At 40.5% G+C, this 17,267-nt stretch overlaps 1 pseudogene; it reads left to right on the top strand.

The window, feature by feature from the left end:
• The first annotated feature begins 7,934 nt into the window (after positions 1 to 7,934).
• On the top strand, positions 7,935 to 8,429 carry LOC129471126 (histone H2B type 1-K-like; annotated as a pseudogene).
• Positions 8,430 to 17,267: the final 8,838 nt, after the last annotated feature.

Here is a 17,267-nt window from a genome sequence, read left to right as displayed (position 1 = left end):
CACCTGTAATCCCAACAGTTTGGGAGGCTGAGACGGGTGGATCGCTTGAGGTCAGGAGTTCGAGACCAGCCTGGCCAACATGGTGAAACCCCATCTTTACTAAAAATACAAAAATTAGCCAGGCACAATGGTATGTGCGTATAGTCCCAGCTACTCAGGAGGCTGAGGCAGGAGAATCACTTGAACCCGGGAGGCAGAGGTTGCAGTAAGCCAAGATTGCACCCTGCACTCCAGTCTAGGTGACAGAGCAAGACTGTCTCAAAACAAATAAACAAACAAAAAATTGAAGGTTGTATATCCTTATGTCTCTTTCCTTTGGCTCCTTAATCTGAAAGTTGGCTTTCATTTTCACCATGTGCCCTAGGGAGCCAAGCTGAGTTTCATCTTCTGTTTCCATGGGAAATTCACTCACACCAAGCAATTAACAAGTTTTAGAAGAATTACACAAGATTTGAGCAGATCAGGGAAGAGGGGGTGTGGTAGATCACTGTCTTCCTGGTTTTGTCTCTCCTATACTTGCTTCTCACCATCTTTCTCTCAAATGTGGCCAGGGAGCTCTTAAGTCTTCTCCTATCTTTGAGGCTGAGACTCTGGGGATCTCTGTCCCTTTCCCTAGTGGGATAATATCAGTGTGCTCCTTCTGCACAAATACAGTCTCTCTCTGAGAGAAACGTCAGTTACAACTACTTTTTGCACCTAGGAGAAGACAGAAGCAAAATGAACACTAGAAAAAAGTAAGCACTGCTGAACTTCTGTTAACATTACACTACCTTACTTCCTCAAAGAGCAGGTTGCTCCATGTTTGTGCTTCTCTTTACTCTAAGTAATGCAGCCTTTAGCGCTTTTTTGTAAAGCTCAGCTGATTGCTGACTTTAGCCTCCTTTATTCTGTTCTTGAAGGTTCATGATAGTCTTTTGTGTTCAAGCTTATCTATAATCCCCTCCCTTTGCCTTCTGTTCATGTCCTTTTCAAAGCCTGAGCTCTGCAGAGAGCTCCCTGTATAACCACCTCCTTCTTTAGCTGTCTGCCCCTTTATCATTGGAATTATTTCCTATTATATTATAATCAGGATTTTATTGTTTAAATCTCCCACCTCTCCCAAGTCATGTTCTTTTCTAAAGTCTCACATTGCAGAATCACACCTGTGGTAACTACTTTTTTAAAGTGAAGAGTTAATTTGTGATGCAAATAATTACTTCTTTATCTCATTTTCAAAGAGGAATTTTCATAAAGATAAACTAGGAGCAAATTGTTTCACACCTTTTCCTCCTTTGTCACTTACTCTCCTTCCCCCCTTCACTTTCCTTCTGTCTTTTTCCCCTCTGCTTGTTTCCTGCCTCCTTCCAGTATTGGTGTAAACCCCCTGGGTTTCTCTCCCAGGCTCTGCTTTTGTTGAACTGAAATACTTTCTGTTCATGTATTGGAGGATTTTGAGCTGGGAACTCTGAGTTTTTTAAATCAAAAATTGTCCTATTCCCACCCAAACAAGGAGAAAGGAGAGGCCAAGGAAATGGGTTTTCAAGAGATAAAAATATTACTGTCGTCTTAACTGATTTGTTTCACTTTTGAAATTATAAGGACAAAGACATCTGGGAGACCAAGATGGAGGGAGTGGAGATAAGGGCGGGGCTTGCTCAAGAGTTGCAAAGGAAGGTAAAACGAGGACACAAAGGTTCTGTGAGATGAGTAAAGTTGTTCTATGTGGAGTAGACATAGAAAGGACGTTTAAAAAATGCTTTATCGGATACAAATAAATTAAATTGTGCTTTAGAAAAAGAGAGAGAAAAGCTGTGAGATACTTATTAGAAAGAAACGATTCAACGAGAAGCTAAAAAGAGGAGTAAATCCTTTCAATCAAGAAGAAAACAAAAGCTTGCCGGGTAATCCTATCTCACTGTCTTTCCACTCACAATTATCACCACACCCTGAGGAAATGTAAGAGAAATTTCAAAGTTCTTGAAGTATTTGTTTAATAATGTCAATTGATGAGCAATGTCATGGGGATAGAAACCAGAACATGAGTTTTAATTCATGTTAGGGGGAAAAAAAAAAAAAAGCCATAGGGAGAACAAATAAATAGCTGGCTTTTGTTGTGCTTCCCTGGTGATTACACAGATTTGACCAAACTAATTCCCAAAGGGGAGATAGAGAACTGAGAGAGAATTGGAGTACTCCCTGGGCAGAAACTCTAAGTTCTGCAACACTGGATGTGGTCCATGAGATAAAAAATGTCAGCTTCCTGGAAGATCATCTCACTTTTGAAAATATTATAAAATACATCAAACACTCAGAATACTTACAAGAATACCTGTATCTAATAGCTTTATCAAACATTAACATTTGGTCATTTCAGATCTTTTAAAAGAAGGGATACTTTACAAATACACTTAAACTCCTATAACACTTTCCTCCTCCCATGCCCATAAGAAGTCCCTTTCTGGCATTAAATGTTTACCCTTTTTTTTTTTTTTAAGATGGAGTCTCACTCTGTTGCCCAGGCTGGAGTGCAGTGGCACGATCTTGGATCACAGCAACCTCTGCCACCAGGGTTCAAGCGATTCTCCTGCCTCAGCCTCCTGAGCAGCTGGGATTACAGGCACCTGCCACCTCGCCCAGCCAATTTTTGTAGCTTTTTTTTTTTTTTTTTTTTTTTTTTTAGTAGAGATGGGGTTTCACCATGTTGGTCAGGCTGGTCTCAGACTCCTGACTTCATGATCCACCTGCCTTGGTCTCCCAAAGTGCTGGGATTAGAGGTGTGAGCCACTGCACCCGGCCAAATGTTTACCCCTTTTCGTCGTACTTTATGTTTTGTTACATACACATGTATCTCTATAATATTGGATTTCATGCTTTTAAACTTTATATTAAGCACTATTCTTTTTTATGTGAAACTTGCTTTTATCACATAGATTGAGACATGTAAGTGTAGTTCATTTATTTATTTTATTTGTTACACAACCATAGTATTTTCCTGTGGATAATCATTTACTTTGTTATCAAATCTTTATTGTTTTGAAAAGCTACAATGAATATTTTTGCATATGTATCCTTGCATGTGTGCTGAACATTCTATAGAACAGGGGTCCCCAATCCCTGGGCCATGGACCCCTACTGGTCCATGGCCTGTTAGGAATGGGTCTGCACAGCAGGAGGTGAGCAGCAGGCTAGTGAGCATTGTGAACTGTGTGCATGGGGGTGGATCCCTCATGAATGGCTTAGTGCCATATGCTTGGTGATCAGTGAGGTCCCCCCTCTGAGTTCTGGTTGTTTAAAAGAGTGTGGCACTTCCCCCCATCTCTCTTTAGAGAGGGAGAATCGCTCTGTCACCCAGGTTGCAGTGCAGTGGCGCGATCTCAGCTTACTGCAACCTCTGCCTCCTGCTCAAGCAATTCTCCTGCCTCAGCCACCCATGCAAGTGGGATTACAAGCGTGCGCCGTCACACCTGGCTAATTTTTGTATTTTTAGTAGAGACCGGGTTTCACCATGTTGGACAGGCTGGTCTGGAATTCCAGGCCTCAAGTGATCCGCCCACCTTGGCCTCCCAAAGCATTGGGATTACAGACGTGAGCCACCATGCTGGGCTGTCCCCCCCATCTCTCTTGCTCCCTCTCTCACCATATGATGCACTGGCTCCGCCTTTACCTTCTTCCATGATTGAAATCTTCCTGAGCCTGTGACCAGAAGCAGATGCTGGCACCACACTTCTTGGACAGCCTGCAGAAACATGAGCCAAATAAAATCTCTTCTATAAAAAAAAAAAAAATTAACCCAATCTCAGGTATTCCTTTATAGCAACAAGAAAATGGACTAACGCATTCTCCAAAGCAGTTGCATTAATTTACTTTCCCATTCCCAGTATATGAAAGTTCCCATTTATCCACATTGTATTCAATCTTTTAAATTAACTACTTAAGTTGCTAATCTAAACGGTATGATTTGTTCCTAAACAATTTACGGTTTTATTGCCATTGTTGATGATATACCATTATCTATTACAATTGCAATTTGCTTATTACTGGTATATAGAAATACATTTTTTTATGTTGATCTTGGATCCAGCAGCATTCAATGACTTTCTGATTAACTCGTGTAGATTCTCTTAGATTTCCTATGTAGTCAAATATGTTGACTGCAAATAAGGTCTGCTTTGGAATGTCTTTGTAAGTTTTATACCTTCCATTATTTCTCATCTTATTGCATTGTCTCGTAGGTCTACATTCTCGTAGAATGTAGAATGGTTGTGCCAATATAGTGTAATAAAGTTTCATCATTAATGTTTGTAAGATTTTGATAGATACTTCTCGTGCAGTTAAGAGTATTGTCTTCTATCCATAGGTGCTAAGAGTTTGGTTGTTTATTTCTACATAAATTGAAAAGCCTTACCCATGCTTCCATCTTAAAGTCTATATTCCTAACATTCTTCCCCCAGATATCAGCATGGCTGGCTCTCTTACTTCTTTCACCTCTTCTACTCAAATGTCATCTATAAAAGGAACACTTTATGTAATAGCAACTTGCTACTCCTAACACTAATTCTGCTACTTTTTCCCCTTAAATGAATAAATATGAGAATGCATAAAGGTTTATCAAACATGCTTTCTATTTTCTGTATCTATTACATTGACCATATTTTTTCCTCTTAATTGATTGTATGTTATTCTTGGGATCAATTAATCTTGGCCATGGGGTGAGGGGGAAATATATATATATAAATAATGTATGTATATATATATATATATATAATGTACATACATATACACACACACATTTTATTTAGAATGTTTAAATCTGTATTTATGAGAAATACTGGTCTTTTTTTAATGGCTTTGTTACACAAGTATAATAACCTCATAAAATGAATTGAGTGCTTTTCCTCACTATTTTTCTTTTTCTTTTTTTTAAATTATACTTTAAGTTCTAGGATACATGTGCACAACATGCAGGTTTGTTACGTATGTATACATGTGACATGTTGGTGTATTGCACCCATTAACTCGTCATTTACATTAGGTATATCTCCTAATGCTATCCCTCCCCCCTCCCCTCACCCCACAACAGGCCCCGGTGTGTGATGTTCCCCTTCCTGTGTCCAAGTGTTCTCATTGTTCAATTCCCACCTATGAGTGAGAACACCCTCACTATTTTTTGAAAGGTAGAGATTATCTGTTTTTTGAAGGTTTGTGAAATTATTCTATAAAAATCAACTGGGACTTCTATCTTAAGGTCAGGGGCAGTGGGCAAACCGCTATGGGGTGAAGCACTTTCTCCTAATGGGACTTTGACTTTGTACTAAGAAAAGAATGGTCAGCCTAGGAACTTCTGCTACTACCTGTCTAGAACTGGTCACATGACTATCTTTGTTGAAAGAGAGGCTGGGAAATTAAGCATTTTTAGTTAGGCACATTGTCTTCCTGAAAAGAAAAATCAAGGTTCTGCTATTAAGGATGAAGAAAAAGCAATGGCAACTGGGTAGGCAGCCACCAATGCCTTCTACAATAAAACTATTAGATATGCTGAAATGTTGGGACCTTTCAATCTATCCTTCACGTATCTTAACTGAAGTAAATAGATAAATAAACAAATACACATCTATGTATTCAGAATAAATACACACAAACACACACACACACATCTTTGTCCCTCTGGGGTATATTTTGGGTGAATTTCTCAATACTCTCTTCATCTTTCTAATTCAGTCTTCAATTTTATATAGATTAGAGTTTGTTTCATCATTATGAGTTAAATTCTATCCCCTCTACTAAAAAAATATCTTGAAGCCCTAACCCCCAATACCTCAGAATATGGCATTATTTGGAGATAGAGGTAATCAAGTTAAAATGAGGTCATTATAGTAGGCATTAATATAATCTGACTGGTGTTCTTATAAAAAGGGGAAGTTTGCAGACAGACACACATGCACACACAGAGACAGAGAAAGAGAGAAGAGAGAGAATGCCACAAGAAGATGAGGGCAGAGATCAGTGTGAAATGTGCATGGTGGTGCACGCCTGTAGTCCCAGCTACTAGGGAGGCTGAGGCAGAAGAATGGCGTGAACCCAGGAGGCAGAGTTTGCAGTGAGCCAAGATCGCGCCACTGCACTCCAGCCTGGTGACAGAGCGAGACTCTGTCTCAAAAAAAAAAAAAAAAAAATCATTATATTAGTGTCCTAAAAACCTTTTATACTATGTTTTTACTGTACCTTTTAAAATGGTACACCTGTTTAGGGCACTTGCTATGAATGGAGTTTGCAGGACTGGAAGTTGCTGTAAGTCAATGAGTGAACGATGAATGCATATGGAGGCCTAGGACATTACTGTATACTACTGTAGACTGTAGGTTGTGGACTTTATAAACACTGCACATTTAGGCTACACTAAATTTATAAAAACATTTTTATGTTTATTTCTTCAATGATAAGTTAACCTTAGCTTACTGATACTTTTTAACACACTGGACAGCTGGACAAAAATATTTTCTTTCTTTATATACTTATTCTATAAGCTTTTTTTCTATTTAAATTTTTTTTAGTTTAGTTATTACTTGTTAAAACTTTTTTGTTAAAAACTAGACACAAACACATACATTAGCCTTGGCCTACACAGGGTCAGGATCATCCATATCACTGTCTTCCACCTCCACAGCTTGTCCCACTGGAAGGTCTTCAGGGACAATAACATGCATGGAGCTGTCATCTCCTGTGATAACAATGCCTTCTTCTGAAATACCTCCTGAAGGAGTTGCCTGAGGCTGTTTTACAGTTAACATTTTTTTATCAGTAAAATTAGCACACTCTAACAAAAAGTATAGTATAGTCAATACATAAGTCAGTAACATAGTCATCTATAATAATTATCAAGTATTATGTACTGTTCATATTGCATGTGCTATACTTTTATATGACTAGCAGTGGAATAGGTTTGTTTATACTAGCATCACCACAAACACATGAGTAATGTGTTGCACTATAATGTTATGATAGCTATGACATAACTAGGCAATAGGAATTTTTCAGCTCCATTATAATCTTACGAGACCACTGCCATATATGCAGTCTGTCATTGACTGAGACATTGTTATGCAGTGCATGCGTGTACTAAAACTCTGCTGTTGTAGCGCAAAAGCAGCCATAGACAATATGTAAAAGAATGAAAGTAGCTGTGTTCTGGCCAGATATGGGGGCTCATGTCTGTAATCTCAGCACTTTGGAAGGCTGAGGTGAGTGGATCACCTGAAGTTGGGAGTTCGAGATCAGCCTAGCCAACATGGTGAAACCCCATCTCTATTAAAAATACAAAAATTATCCAGGTGTGGTGGCACACACCTGTAATCCCAGCTACTCAGGAGGCTGAGGCACGAGAATCACTTGAACGGGGAAGGCAGAGGTTGCAGTGAGCCGAGATCGTGCCATTGCACTCTAGCCTGGGCAGCAGAGAGAAACTCTGTCTCAAAAAAGAAAAAAAAAAAGTATGTAACTGTGTTCCAATAAAACAATAAAACTTTATTTACCAAAACAGGCAGAGGGCTGGATTTGGGCTGGGGTGCATAGTTTGCCCACCTCTGCTTAGGAAGATAGTCAAGGCCATTTTTCCCAACCGCCTCTAACAAGTCAGGGAGTCCCACTCTAGTCCCTGGCTCTGGTTCCTTATCTGTCATAGAATACATTTTGTCTTCTTTAAGGGATATGAAGTGTCAGATGCCACTGTCTGCTCCCAGACCCAGGGCCCAGGAGATCTGCGGCTGCAGCCCTATGCGCTACTTTTCCTTTGTTTATTGAAGTCTTAATATGTGATAGTCATTGTGCTGGGTCCCAGAAACATAATAATGAATGCTGCAAATATGGTCCTAATCTCATGAAGCTTACAGTTTGGTAGTAAAGACAAACATTAAATTACTTCCCGTTTTCTCGAGCTGCTGTTAGTTCACCTCGACCTGTAGTTCGCCCTTGACATGCCAGAGCCAGCAAAGTCCGCGCCTGCTCCCAATAAGGGCTCCAAGAAGGACGTGACTAAGGCGCAGAAGAAGGACGGCAAGAAGCGCAAGCGCAGCCGCAAGGCGAGCTACTCTGTGTACTTATACAAGGTGCCGAAGTAGGTCCACCCCTGCACCGGCATCTCCTCTAAGGCCGTGGGGATCATGAACTCCTTCGTCAAAGACATCTTCGAGCGCATCGCGGGCGAGGCTTCCCGCCTAGCGCATTACAACAAGCGCTGGACCATCACCTCCAGGGAGATCCAGACGGCAATGCGCCTGCTGCTGCCCAGGGAGGTGGCCAAGCACGCCGTGTCCGAGGGCACCAAGGCCATCACCAAGTATACCAGCGCTAAGTAAACTTGCCAAGGAGGGACTTTCTCTGGAATTTCCTGATCTGACAAAAAATGCTTCTTACCAAAAGAAGCACAATTGCCTTCTGTTACCCCATTATCTGCTCCGGAAGACTGAAGAATGCAACCACACCTGGATGGACTCTTCCACAAGATGAAACTGCCCTCTTGGTCTCATTCAGATTGCAAAGAGAATCATTTACAAGTCAATTTCTGTCTCTCTGGTCCATCCCTTCTCCCTAATAATCATTTACTGTTCCTCAAAGAATTGTCTACATTACCCATCTCCTCTTTTGCCTCTGAGAAAGGATATATAATCTTCTGTAACCCACTGAGGGGTTGGGGTAATCATTCTGTGGTCCCCAGCCCTGTACATTAATAAATTTGTATGCCTTTTCTCTTAAAAAAAAAAAGTAAAGACAAACATTAAATAAATATGCACACACATGAGTGTATAATTATGATTCCAAATTGGGTCAATATTAAACAAGGAGGCTTTCATGAGAAAAAAATAACAGGAAACACTAAGTTACTGTAGATTGAAGAGCCAGGGAAGATCACTCTGAGAAAGTAGGAGACAAATCTGAGGAAGTAAGAGAGGCCTCTAGGATAGAAATGAGATTTCCTTGAAATGAGTCTGGGGAATATTGTTCCATGCAAAGCAAAGAATATGTATGAAGGTTCCAAGAAGGGAAAAAAGTACGTTAGTTCAAGCTTTTAATGAAAGTCTGAAGGCTAGTGAGTTTAGAGCTGTTGTCCAATACAGTGGCCATTGGCCGCATATGGTTATTTAAATCTAGATTTAATTAATTAAAATTAAAATCTTTTCCTCAGTTGCTCTAGACACATTTTAAGTACTCAGTAGTTACACATGGCTACTATATTGATCAGTGCACATGTGGAACATTTCCTTCATCACAGAAAGTTATGTTGGAGAACATTAGTCCAAAGCATATGTAGAGATCTATAGTATATTTGAAATAATATTCATATGGAATTTTCATTAAATGGAAAATTATAAATGGAAGGCTTTTAAGTATCAGTATACAAACCAGGAAATAGAATGATATCAAATATATTAAAAATAAATGTTCAATCATTGGATGAAAAGTTGATGATGTACTTAACATGGATGTATCCGGCTGTAATACCTGGACCACTGATCAATCTTAGCACAAAAAAGATGGCCCACCATTGTGTACTTCCAGATAGAATAACACATCATCACCTATGAAACAGTCTTGCAAAAAAAAACAAACCTGAACCTGCTCAATCCTTTAGATTAGCATTATCCAACAGAAATATAATGCAAACCACATGTATAATTTTAAGTTTTCTACTAGCCTCATTAAAAAAGTAAAAATGAATAGGTGAAAACAATTTTTATATATTTTTATTGAATCTAACATATTCAAAAATCACTGAAATTATGATTGAAGCATTGAAATTACAATTGATTGATTATAATCAGTGTAAAAATAATTAATATTTTATATTTTTTCTGTTAAGTTTTGGAAATGTGTTGTATTTTTACATTATCAGCACATCACAGTTGAGACTAGTTGCATTTCAAGCACTGAGTAGCCACATGGATGCTGATTCAAACAAACTAACAGAAAAAAAATTATGAGATGATGGAGGAAATGTGAATACCGTCAGAATATTTGGTTATAGTGAGAGCTTATTTCTTTTCAGGTATAATAACAGTACTGTGTTTAAGTTTTTAAAGAGAGCCCTTGTCTTTTAGATGCATATTGAAATATTTATGAATGAGATTATATAACATCTAGGATTTGCATCAAAATAATCCAGTGATGTCTGTATGGGAAGTGAATAAGAATGCAGAAGACACAAGATTGGCTATGAGCTGATTGGTTGAAACTAAGAAAATGACACCAGCTTGCTGTTTAATGTTACTGTTGAAGAATAGAGAGGGTCTTGTTCATCGAACCCACTACAAATGAGATAAGGGAATTAGGATTAGCTGTTATTACTGTCAATCACTTCTGACCCAAGGGGAGGTCATAACAATGGCTAGAATGCTTCCTCTGACTGTGAAGCAGATGTCCAATAGTGGGCAATATTTCTGCCACCCTACTGCTGAGAAAAAAAAAAAAAAAGACTGTGGCTGTAAATCTACTCAGTTATATGAAAAAAAATGAAGAGATTTCAGCTGCTCTCAGGGAAGAAAACAAATGTTTCCAACCCAGCTTGAATCAGAGTGTTCCTAGGGGAGAAGCTAGTATGGTGGAGATGGCACTAACCCAAATATGAAACCTCCCAAAGGGAAGTTAACACTCAGAGTGAGAAGACCGAGCTACTGTGATCAGTTAACCATTCCCTCATGGAATATCACTTTCTTTCTGGTACTAAACTTCGGAAGTCTGCATTTTGTTTTATCAGAGAAAGCAATGATCCTTTCTTTTGTATTACTCCCATAGACTAGTCAGTCAGCAAATTGTGAATAATGGGATGAATGATGGAAAGATAATCAGAGAGGGAAAAGGGCACTGTGGGAAGAACATGGTCAGATCTGGGAGGAATTTTCAGGCCATTTTATTAGAGGCCTGGAATTTTCTTCCCTTGGTAAAGCAAAGCTCTATGCACCTTTTTTATTGAGAGCCAGGGTCTCACTCAGTAGTCCAGACTGGAGTACAGTGGCATGATCATAGCTCACTGTAGCCTAGAATTCCTGGGTTCAAGCAATTCTCCCACCTCAGCCTCCTGAGTAGGTTGGACTACAAGCATGAGCCTATTTTTTTGTATTGTAGCTGGACTACAAGCATCCAGCTATGTTTTTTGGCGGGGGGGTGGTAGGAATGGGGTCTTACTTTGTTGCTAAGACTGGTATCAAACTCCTGGCATCAGGAGATTCTCCTGCTTCAGCCTCTCAAAGCTCTGGGATTATAGGCATTGCATCCTATATATTGTGTTTTAAAGTACCAAGTCAAGTGTTTTTTTTTTTACCCTTGTCCCCATAAGTACAGTAGATTCCTATTTATCAACCGGAATATTCTTATTTTAGTTGAGAAAACAAGGTGAGAAAGACTTTCACCTTTTCATACCATAGTTCTTTGTATATTCCACTAGCAAAGTGATTATTATGCTGTTTTGTAATGAAGTATTTATTTAATCTACTAAGCTGTGATTTCAAAAGCAAAAACCTTGACATTTTCACCTTTGAATCTCCACCATCCAAAAAATGTGGGGCATAGTAAGAGGCAATACATGTTGAATGGATAGACTATCCATTCCACAAATATTGAGCATCCAAATTGGTGAACAGTACAAAATGACAGCTTTGAAAATCTCCAAATGAACACTTCAAATGTGCCTTCTTAGCTAGGATCTTGTCACTGACTTCAAAATCACATTTTTAAAAAAAACTCCAGTAAGTCAAGCCTGACCTCCTCATAAAACATGGCTTTTTTTTTAATTTAAAAAAAATTAATAGAGACAAGGTCTTGCTATGTTGCCCAGGCTGGCCTTGAACTTCTGGGCTCAAGCAATCCTCCTGCCTTGGCCTCCCAAAGTGCTGGGATTACAAGCATGAGCCACCATACCTGGCCTCAATTGATTTTTGAGACAGTCTTGCTCTGTCACTCCGGCTAGAATGCAATAGTGTGATCATGGCTCACTGCAACCTCCAACTCCTTAGCTCAAGCAATCTTCCCAATTCAGCCTCCTAAGTAGCTGGGACTAGAGGTGCATGCCACCTCACCAGGCCAATTTTTAAATTTTTTGTATATATGTGGTTTACCTTTGTTGCCCAGGCTGGTCTCAAACTCCTGGCCTCAAGGGATCCTCCTGCCTCAGCCTTTGCTAAAGTGCTGGGATTACAGGTGTGAGTCACTGCACCCAGCTGAGACATGGATTTAAATGACTTTGTTATTTTCTAAAATTTAAAGCATATATACAATGCTATCATTAGAATTACTCAACCGAATGTACTGCCCAGTCTGAGTTCCTTTCCTGAACTCTATTTCCAAATGTTGCTCCAAAAAGGTTTTTAGTAAATGCGATGTCATTAGGAAAGGTCTCTACTCCCCTGATTATCTTCTTAGATGTCAAGATTAAATCACTTTTCCCAAAATTGTGTTAATAAAATCAGGACATGGCTGGGTGCAGTGGCTCTATTATGCCTGTAATCCCAGTATTTTGGGAGGCTGAGATGGGTGGATCACTTGAGGTCAGGAGTTCGAAACCAGCCTGGCCAACATGGCAAAACCCCACCTCTACTAAAAATACAATAATTAGCTGGGCATAGTGGCATGCACCTGTAGACCCAGCTACCAGGGAGGTTGAGGTGGGAGAATCACTTGAACCTGGGAGATGGAGTTTATAGTGTGCTGAGATTGCACCACTGTACTCCAGCCTGGGCAACAGAACAAGACTGTCTCAAAAATAAATAAATAAATAAAATATATCAACAAAATCAGGACATGACTGTAGAAACACATTTATTAAGAGTAAGGAGGTTATATTGTTTTTATATTCATTGCAGTGTCTTACCCTGGCCCCCAGGTGACAGTGAGTGAGAAGGGAAGGAGAACGGAAATAATAGCACAGGCTCTTCAAGCAGATATTCCTGAAGTCAAAGTGATTTTATTTTATTTATTTGGTTATTTTATCAGGCAGCCTCTTGAGCCAGAGTAGGCTCTGAAACTCCCTATTTTTAATATTATTATTATTATTATTATTATTATTATTATTTTATGGAGACATGGTCTCCCCATACTGCCTGGGCTGGTCTCAAACTCCTGGCTATGAGCCACTGTGCCCAGCCTAGAATTATTTAAAACAGTTACTTGACTGTTTCATCCCTGTTTCCTCAAATATAAAATGGGAACAACCATACTTCTAGGGCATTTATAGATTTGTTGGGAACCTTAAGATGCAGAACTCTCAGGGCGGGGTGCAGTGGCTCACGCCTGTAGTGCCAGCACTTTGGGATGCTGAGGCAGGTGGATCACTTGAGCTCAGGAGTTCAAGATCAGCCTGGGCAACATGGCAAAACCCCATCTTGTGGTGGCACTTGCCTGTAGTCCCAGCTCCTGGGAAGCTTGGGGTGGGAGGATTACCTTGAGCCCGGGAGGTGGAGGTTGCAGTGAGCCAAGATCATTCCACTGCACTCCATCGTGGGCAACAGAGCAAGATCCTGTCTCAAGAAAGAAGAGAAAGAGAGGCCAGGTGCAGTGGCTCATGCCTGTAATCCCAGCACTCTGGGAGGCCGAGGTGGGCGGATCACCTGAGGTCAGGAGTTTGAGACCAGCCTGGCCAACAATGGAGAAACCCCGTCTCTACTAAAAATACAAAAAAAAATTAGCCAGGCGTGATGGCTCATGCCTGTAATCCCAGCTACTCAGGAGGCTGAGGCAGGAGAATTGCTTGAACCTGGGAGGCGGTGGTTGCGGTGAGCCAAGATCATGCCATTGCACTCCAGCCTGGGCAACAAGAGCAAAACTGTCTCAAAAGAAAAGAAAAGAAAGAGAGAGAGGAAGGGAGGAAGGAAGGGAGGAAGGAAAGGAGGGAGGGAAGGAAGAAGAACACTCAAACAGAATTAGTGTTGAGCTAATCAAGGGAGTTAGCTAAGAGGCAAATTCAACTCATTAATTTGGTCTGTAGTTCTTTCCTTAATAATGAATAGATAATGAAATGTAAACCACTAACATTTTGATTTTCTTTATCCATAGATATTTTCATGTGGTGATTTTCCACCTTCTGTCAGTCATCTCTTAGTGAAACAGCCTTTGCAAAATTAAGACAGTGGGAGAATTATGACAGTGCAAGATATCTGACCTAACTGACTCCATCTTGCTTCTAACCACCAAGCTGCCCCTGTTCATTCCTGGGCATAAGGCTGAACTAACTTTGGGAGAAACTTAGTTTATAGTTTAACTTTAAAACAAAGATAATAACAGCCCTTTCCCAAAACAAACCCTCTTCTCGCTTGGGGACCAGGCTGCCTTTGCAAGACTAACTAGCCACAAGATTAGAAATTATGGTTTAGGAGTCATGCGGCTAGACACCACAAGATTCTAAACCTCCCCAGTTGCTCCTAGGGATAACATCACTATTATAAAACCTAAGACTGGTGCTCAAGATATTTTTCAGACCTTGTACTCTGATGCACCAACTGGTGCCACCCAGACCAGTAATCTGGCTCAACCAGCTCTGCAATCCCACCTAGGAAAAGGAGACAGTAAGAAGAATCCACTTTGACCCCATATGATTTCATCTCTGACCCAACCAATCAGTGATCCCCACTCCCTGGTCCCCTACCTGCCAAATTATCCTTTAAAAACCCAAGTCTCCAAATTTTGGGGGAGACTGATTTGAGTAACAGAACTCTGGTTCCATTCAGCAGGCTCTGCATGAATTAAACTCTTTCTCTATTCCAATTCCCCTGTCTTAAATCAGCTCTCTCTGGGCAGTGGGCAAGGAGAACCCGTTGGGTGGTTACACTAGGTCAGTTCTTTTGTGGCTGGACTTTGATTTGACAGACTACATGAGTAAAGTGAAGCTTTCTAACTCTATGCAAAATATACGTAATTTTGGAGTTTGCTCCTGGTCTATAAATTGCAAGAAGGCAAGTAGGGTTTTTGTCATTTAATCCAGTGTCTGGAGAGCACTTGACACTTAGTTGGCAGTGGATTAATTTTTCTTGACTAGGTGAATAAGTGAATTGTAGGTATCAGAGAATTAGGATGGGGAAGACGTACACAAATGAGCAAAATCCTTGGTACCAATATATTGGGAAGTCCCTGATTAAGATTGGGTTGTATGTGCTTATTGGCTGGGACAAATTCCATAGACTATCAAGGACCTATGAGAAAAAGACAGGATCTCCTGATGAGGCCCTGGAACATGCTCACTTCCTCCCCTCTTCTGATAAAAACCAGCAACCAACAAAAATTATAAAAGTATAATTATAGGAGGGGCATAGGCCAGGGAGGGAATTATAAATGGCATAATATATTGGAAAGGGCTTGATCTATATATCTTTCTGAGCTGGGTTTGAGACATCTTTTGCCAAATTCCATTATATCCACAGTCATAATAATGAAGTCTCCTAAAATGTATCTACAAACAGAATGGTCTCTGTGTTCTAGAATCACTGTTATCCCAGCAGCCAGAAAGGCTATAGTCACTGTCAGAGTAGCAACAACAATGTCTGTACCACACCTAGTTTGTGAGGTACAAGTTACCAAAGAGGCTGAATAGAGGCAGAACAAGAGATAAGGACCCAGAGAAGAACTGGGGTGGAAAAAGGAAACCTAGACTCTAGTTCCAGCCTTGCCTCTCATTTCCTGTTGGACCTTGGGTTAGTCACACACTGTCTGGGCCTGGGTTCTGCCTCTGTCAAATGAAGGGGTTGGATAGATAATTTGTAACATTCCTTCTGGCTCTAAAATCATACACTATGTGTCACCAAAGAAGCTTCTTTCTGACAAAGAGAAAGACTAAGCTATTTTTTTCCCTTTCTACGATTTAAATGTCCTTTTGCTTTTTCATTTATATGCAAATGTGTGAGATTTTAACCAAAACAAAATTACTATCTCTGGGTCACTCCTCAGCCCTCTTATCATTAAAATGTAGTTCAGATTTCTGAGACCACAAATAGAAAGAGGAATAGTTAATAAGTCATCCCAACTTACCAATCCTTAATACCAGGGAGTAATTATGGGGGTAGCCCAGAGGGCAAATAGGAGAGGTGATGATCACCCACACAAAAGTTCAGTTTGGGATAGGCCTCCACCTACTTTTTTTTTTTTTTTTTTTTGAGACAGAGTTTTGCTGTGTCGCCCAGGCTGGAGTGCAGTGGTGCAATCTCGGCTCACTGCAAGCTCCACCTCCCGGGTTCGTGCCATTCTCCCAGCTCAGCCTCCAAAGTAGCTGGGACTACAGGCGCCCGCCACCACGCCTGGCTAATTTTGTTTTTGTATTTTTAGTAGAGACGGGGTTTCACTGTGTTAGCCAGGATGGTCTCGATCTCCTGACCTTGTGATCTGCCCACCTCAGCCTACCAAAGTACTGGGATTACAGGCGTGAGCCACCACTCCCGGCTGCCTCTACCTATTTTTGGTCGTTGTTCTTGAAGGAGAGCAGATGCTTTGCATAAGAAAAACACAATTTAGGGAGGTCGAGGGTAAAATGGGGAAAATCCTGGGCTTTTGAGTCATATTGCTGAGTTCAGAGTTCAAATCCTGGATCCCTTGCTTTGTGTCTTTTTTTTTTTTTTTTTTTTTTGAGGCAGTCTTTCTCTGTTGCTGAGGCTGGGGTTCATGGCTCACTGCAGCCTCAAACTCCTAGGCTGGAGTGATCGTCCCTCCTTGGTTTCCAGAGTAGCCAGGACTACAGGTGTGTACCACCATGCCCAGCTAGTTATTTTTTATTTTTTGTAGAGATAGAGGTCTCACTTTGTTGCCCAGGCTTGTCTCACACTCCTGGCCTCGAGTGATCCTCCCACTTTGGCCTCTCAAAGTGCTGGAATTAAGGCATGAGCTATCACACACAGCCCAATTTCTCCTCTGTAAATTGGAAAAGATAATGTCAACCTCAGAGGGTTGCCATGAGCAATAAAGAAAGTAATGGACGGATCGTGAGGTCAGGAGATCGAGAGCATCCTGGTTAACACGGTGAAACCCTATCTCTACTAAAAAAAAAAAATACGAAAAATTAGCCGGGCATGGTATCATGCACCTGTGGTCCCAGCTACTCGGGAGGCTGAGGCAGGAAAATCACTTGAATCTGGGAGGCGGAGTTTCCAGTGAGCCGGGAACACGCCACTGCACTCCAGCCTGGCGACAGAGCGAGACTCCATCTTAAAAAAATAAAAATAAAAATAAAAAAGAAGGTAATGGATAAGGCATAGACAGAATTGAACAAATTATAATGAAAAAAGAAACAGATAAAGTGATGTGTTAAAGATGGAGAAGTAGAG

The sequence above is a fragment of the Symphalangus syndactylus genome, chromosome 21 (assembly GCF_028878055.3).
Source record: "Symphalangus syndactylus isolate Jambi chromosome 21, NHGRI_mSymSyn1-v2.1_pri, whole genome shotgun sequence".
NCBI lineage: Eukaryota > Metazoa > Chordata > Mammalia > Primates > Hylobatidae > Symphalangus > Symphalangus syndactylus.
Note: the sequence above shows the minus strand (reverse complement) of the source record. Positions and strands in the feature narration are given on the sequence as shown.